The sequence below is a fragment of the Lissotriton vulgaris genome, chromosome 11 (assembly GCF_964263255.1).
Source record: "Lissotriton vulgaris chromosome 11, aLisVul1.2, whole genome shotgun sequence".
NCBI classification, from domain to species: Eukaryota; Metazoa; Chordata; class Amphibia; order Caudata; family Salamandridae; genus Lissotriton; species Lissotriton vulgaris.
In genome coordinates this window covers 129,291,481-129,297,742 of record NC_141699.1, presented here as the reverse complement: position 1 = coordinate 129,297,742, position 6,262 = coordinate 129,291,481, and the positions used below count along the sequence as shown (strand labels likewise).

General features: G+C 44.7%; 1 protein-coding gene across 1 annotated transcript in view; it reads left to right on the top strand.

Annotated features, from left to right (window-relative positions):
- The first annotated feature begins 4,860 nt into the window (after positions 1-4,860).
- Positions 4,861-6,262, top strand: part of RFLNA (refilin A) — a 92,219-nt gene continuing 90,817 nt past the window's right edge. The window contains exon 1 of the mRNA XM_086942898.1: positions 4,861-4,964. The gene's annotated coding sequence lies outside the window, so the exon portion shown is untranslated. The remainder of the gene's footprint in view (positions 4,965-6,262) is intronic.

The following is a 6,262-nucleotide window of genomic DNA, read 5'->3' as shown; positions in this document are numbered from 1 at the left end:
GCAGGCACACAGGGATGCAGGCCTCGCAGCGCTCGGCGCAGGACTCGTGGCGGGCTGAGAGGCGCCACCCTGGCAGACGCGTTGTCCATTCCAAATGAGAACCACGACCAGGGCGAGGGCTTTGTGTTCACACCCCTACGTAGGCCTGGCGTATGCAGGTCCAACCCACAACGCACGCGAATGCAGGGGGGGTGTAATGTGCGACATTTCTGCATTCTGCCCCACAGCCTGTGGGGACATGGTAACGTCCACTGGCCACTACACTCCAAACACCAGCAGTTGATCACCACATGGACATTTCCCTGTTTTGCACTCTGTGATCTGTCTGACACCTCCACGCCACACCTGGCATTGGGTAGGTTCACATTCATTAGTCACTTGCCGCTCTCTCGCATGCCGGCTCCATGCCCCTCCTCACATCTTGCTATTGTATGTCTGTGGTGCCATGCTGTGGCTGGGTTGTGGGCATGGCAAGGCCGGATTCCCAATGGAGTCGTATTGTCGTGTCTGGTCGGTTGGCATGTGCTGCGTGCCCATTGGCAGTGTCGTGAGTGGCATGACTGTGGGCTGGAGGTGTGTGGTGTGTTTATTTTGGACTTACCAACGGGCACTGCATTTCCATGTGTGCTGGGTGATGATGGACTGTCGGGAGATGTCAGTATCATGCACTCTTAACAGTAAATGGAAGATGCACAGCTATAGGTTTGTCCAACTTTTTTGATAAGTTCAGTACAAGTTCAAGAAGATAGGGTGCTCTCGCAGGAAGCGTGTCCGTCCTAGACGCTATCAAAAATAATGAAAATGGTGCATACATGCGTGTGAATACATCCCTGTATGAGGCACTCCACTGGGTTCATCAAAGATAGACTCCCAAACAATGTTCATTAAGTTTTGCAAAGTTTATATTTGATAGTTGGTATCATTTGATATTTTCAACATATCAAATGAACGACGTTATCATCATTGCATCATTATTCATCATATATGCATGTTTTCTTAACTCCAATGCATTTCGGGCTTATCAGCCCTTTTTCAAGGAGTTCTAAAAAAATGAAGGAGATATAGCAGTCAATGCAAATTACAATTCGCTGACGAGGTGGATTATACGTGTCATGCAGTGAAGTGTCTAAATACATGCAATCGCGTGTGGTCACCGGTGTGGAGAAAAAATGAAGATAGTGCGGTAAAAAAGAGGGAAACGGAAGTTTGGTGGAGAGGAAAAGCCCTCTGTATTGCCCATAAAAACCTGCAAGACAAAGGCCCCCCCTAGCCTCACCAATCTGATCAAACCACACAAAACTACTAGAAACCTCCGCTCCAACGACCTTAACCTGGCACAAGTCAACAGAATCAACAAGGCCCGTACGGGTGGCCGCCTCTTTTCCTATAACACCTCAAAGTTGTGGAACTCTCTGCCCCCACCACTTCGCCAGGAGCCCAATCATTTTTCATTTCGTAAGAAAATAAAAACCTGGCTCTTCCCTGGAAATTAACGAACACTTGACCCCGGCTCTCCTCAGACCCTTTCTTATCGCAGCTTCAAGCGCTGGGATGCCTCCGGGTAGCCATGCGCTATAAAAGAGCTATTTCATTCATTCATTCATTCATAGTACATTTATGCAATAGACCCATAAAGGAATTCTATGGTTGGGGGGGGGGTATAGATATTTAAGAGTTACTCTTTCGATCAATACCCTTATCTCTGTATTACAATTCTTCTTATTAAGTCATTACCAAGTGGCCAACAAGCTTCCAGAGTGAATCGGATTAAGACGATAGAGCAAGATATTATGTAACAACTTTAGAGGGTAATAAAAATCTACAAAGATGGAATCCATTATCCCCAATAAATACTCTTGCCGATTATAATATGTTGCGAGCAGACTGAGAATTGTGGCTGTGATGCTCGGCTACTGTGGAAAGTTTGTCATTTGATGTCTTTATGGTTCCCTCTGAGCTGCTTCTGGGTGCATTGTAACATTCAAAAGAGGACATTGTGAGGCGGCCCACAAACATGCTTGGAACTAGATTCAGCCGTTTAACACAAGAGTTTGATTGCATTCATCTGACGACTTTTTTGCCCTTGAAGAAGCGGTTATTCTAATGCAAACCACAAAGCACATGTTTGCAATGTTCTTGTGTTTTTATGACTTTCAAGAACTGTGTAAATTAACTCTACATGAAAAAATCAACTTCTTGTAATTGAGATGTATCTTACATGTATGTTTTTTGTTAAAATTGTTGTTCCCATGTCAAGTGCTGTTAATGGCTTAATAAAAATAATTGTAATACAGAGTTAAGACTATAGATAAAAAGATGTATTCCTTATATCTGACCCCCCATCATAGAACTCCATGTTGGTTTCTATTGCACAAATGTATTACAATTTCATATGACCGGGCTTGAGCCATAAAGGGGGTTTTGAGTACTTGCAGGGCATAATTGTGTTTCATTAAATTTCCCAAAAACAAAATTCACTTTTGGAGAACTCTAGATGCTAAAGTCATGTTTGTGACCACTTTGGGTACTACAAGAGATTAAATCATCAAACTTGTCAAAAGGAACTGGCATATGTTAAATGAAATCAACATGTCAATTGAAAGTCCTATGTTTGCATTCAAGTGGGTAAGACACACTGGGGACATGCAGTTCCAGGGCTATAAATGCAGTATAAAAGGTCTTAATGAACACATCAGGCGGCCAAAAATGTTAACAAGGGTTTAATGCAATATTAACAAGCAGCCAGGCTAAATAACAAGTGACAAATGAAATCTCTAAAACATCCACTCAAAATCTACTTGGAGCATATAATGCTGAATTTAATTATATTTATAATGATGTTTATACACTGTACTCCCAAGACAGGTCAAGTGGAAGATAAACATGTGATAGAAACTGTTACTCTAGCTATACTAGCCAATAAGCAGGAGGCGGGGTCTTTCCGCTGGATGAATGGAAGGAGAGAAATTCTTCAGTTGAGGATAAAGGTACATAAGCAGACTGTTGAATTGACTGTTTTCTGAAAATGACATCTGTGATTGCAAATGTTGGGGCAGACACAGTCATATATCACTATCACATCGGAAAAGGCTCTAGAGCTGGGGCAGAGTCAGTGAGTCGGTCAGGTCCCAAGCACCGCTCTATAGTGTACCGGCTCTGTAGTAAAACTGCTGCATGAAAAGGTCACAATCAAAGTAAATTTAAAAACACAAAACAGGCATCTCTGTACAATGCATCTTCGACCCAAAGGGCCTGAAGACACTATTGACAGATAATGGATATATATTTTTACGCACTCACTGGCAGTTATTTTTTCAACCTCGGAAGGATGAATGCATACACCGGGATTTGAACCTGTGCCGGTGGGAGTAGCAAAGGATGCATTCATTTTCTGTACCACCACAACTGGCTCAATACAATCATTTTGTAAAATTAAAGCATCGTACGTAATATATACATTGAATAATGCTTAAAAAAAACAATGTCGGGTGGAGATCTGTTGAGTTCACTGTGTATCACCTTGCTTCACCTTTAGGTCTTGTAGCCAACTTTGATGGATCAGGCCCTGAAGTATTGAAAGGTGCGGGGTTGTGTTTTTTAGCCCATGTGTTAACCAAGACGTGCATCACTGGAACACTACTCATTTAAATGTCAAACATTGCCACCCACCCACCTTTTGGGAGATGGGGTGGGTGCAGAAATTGTTCCTCGCCCAGGCCAGCGCCAATGCGTGCCCCAGGCCTGCGTCACATCTGCCGATCGCGGGTGAACTTGTAGGCTGCGTTGTCAGCAGCCACTCAGCGCAATTACCTGCAAGGAATGTTCTGGCGAATGCCGCCCCGCAGGAAGGGTGAGAGGAATTCACGTGGCCTCATTGCTCAATCGCTTGTGTTTAACTGTTTTCAAGAGCAAGATAATGACCAGGCACTGTATTCCCGTGTGTGCATTTGTGGGGATAAAGCGAACTCATAAACAGGGCGAGAAGGTACCACTTAGCGCTGCGACGTCATGCCAGCCGCCAGAAGCGCACCACTTAAAAACATATAACATACCAAAACACAGAATCTACCTTTCCAAGAAGGTTAACGAGTAAGAACAGGTTTTCATGTGTGCAACACAGCTGTCAACTAGTCCCAAGCCAGAGCCTGTGTCCAGTGCTGTCTTTTCAGACAGCAGAACTTTGCATGCTGGGACACGTAGGCAGCTGCGTGCCGCCCCACGGTAACATGAAACTAAACGTATTCAAAGTGTTGGCTTTAAAGCCCGGACAGGAAATGGTGTTCCTGATGACACATGGCCGGTGGTAACTGCTGTATTGGATTTGTTTGCACGTTGGCTGATATCTGAGGGAAAAGGGTGGTAAAAAGACCCAAATACTTCATGCCTTTCTACATTACAATTGATAAATTATTTTCGCAACCTTAAAATATCTTTAGAAAAATGTATTTAGCTAGTAACCGCTACTTTTTTCACTTTATTTTGTTTGTCATTATCCTCAGCTTCTAGTGTAGTTCTAAATAAACTATAACTGTTCACTCAACATTATTAATAAGTGTGTAATCTTAATTTTTTTACTCAATTGCATGATGCCACTTTAGGGTTGTATTGCTATTATTTTGTTCTTACGCACACGTAGGGATTTAATTTTCCCACCAATCTCCTCCTCCGTCTTTTATATGAACATTTGTGAGTGTTTTAGCAAGCTACATATACTCTCCAGTTATTGCATTATGATTAGGTTGATGTAGAGTTTCTTGGGAGGCACATGCCTGGCTCCTGCTGCGCCATGCCTGTTTGGGGCTGCAGCACGTGCCACGTGACACGGAGTGCGCTCGTGCCTCCCCGGGAGCCAGGGAATGCAGAAAAGCAGGCAGCGCGTCAGTGCGGTTCATAGGAGAGGGTGAGGGTGGAGGGAGCTCAGAGCTGCAGCAGTCCCCGGGCAGGAAGAGACCTCCTTACAAGCGGTGAGTGCCCTTTCTGCTCCTCTGTTCTCCTACCAGGTGCTTTACAAACACTGCTGGCTGAACTTTAAATCCACTCTCCTGATGCCGTCTGCCCTCTTGGACTTGCAACACTTTAAATAGGCAGGTACCGCCAGCCTCCAGGAGTATGCCGTGCTAAGGGAACACGGCACTTTAAAAGTAACAGTACAGGCACTTCTCGCCAGGACTGAGGCACTTTTAAGGGGCCAGGGTCGTAACTTCATACGTCTGCTGACACATCAGTGGGTCGGTTCCTGCACTTGTGAGCAGGAATACTGCACTTTTGACTGACCATTTCCTGCACTTGTGAGCAGGGATACTGCACTTTTGACAGACCAGTTCCTGCACTTGTGAGCAGGGATGCTGCACTTTTGACAGACCATTTCCTGCACTTGTGAGCAGGGATACTGCACTTTTGACAGACCAGTTCCTGCACTTGTGAGCAGGGATGCTGCACTTTTGACAGACCAGATCCTGCACTTGTGAGCAGGGATACTGCACTTTTGACAGACCAGTTCCTGCACTTGTGAGCAGGGATGCTGCACTTTTGACAGACCAGTTCCTGCACTTGTGAGCAGGGATACTGCACTTTTGACAGACCAGTACTGTGCTGTACTTTCAATGGATAGTTACTGGCAGGTTTTAACTTGGCTGAAAGACTTTCATTATCACAATAATTTCATTTCTTAGTAGAGCTCCTGTTTTTTTATGTGCCAATGCCTGACTTTTGAACAGGGCTGCTCTCATTTTAGTGGATCAGTGCCGGCACTTCGCAGCAGGGCTCTTATACTTTTGATTGAAGAGTACTGGCACTTTTTAACAAGAATCCCTGCTATAATTACTGCACTCTTCAGCAGCACTGCTATTTGCTAATGTTATTAATGGGATATTATGTGCAGGGCTTTAAACTTTTAAGTGGGTGGTACCGGCAAGGTGGGTGCTGCCAGCTTTTCTCAGGAGTACTGATTTAATTAGACTGTACTGGCACTTTAACTTTAATCTCATTTCTACACTCGTGTGTTCCTGTCGCAGACCATAAGCTGGCCTACGACCCCTTGACCAGGAAGAGTTTTTACTAACCAGCTGAATGCTCCTCGTTGCATCGACCTTAGGAAGACGATGGGCTGCGTCAGCCCTGCTGCAGGCTGAACTTGTGAGCGACCTGCATGTTATACACAGATCTCTGCAGCTGGTGCTTAACCCACCGAGCGATCTCACCAGCTGCTCCAGGCTTTGGAAGCACAAAAGCAATGCCCGTCCTGAGTTTTCTACAGAAAAAA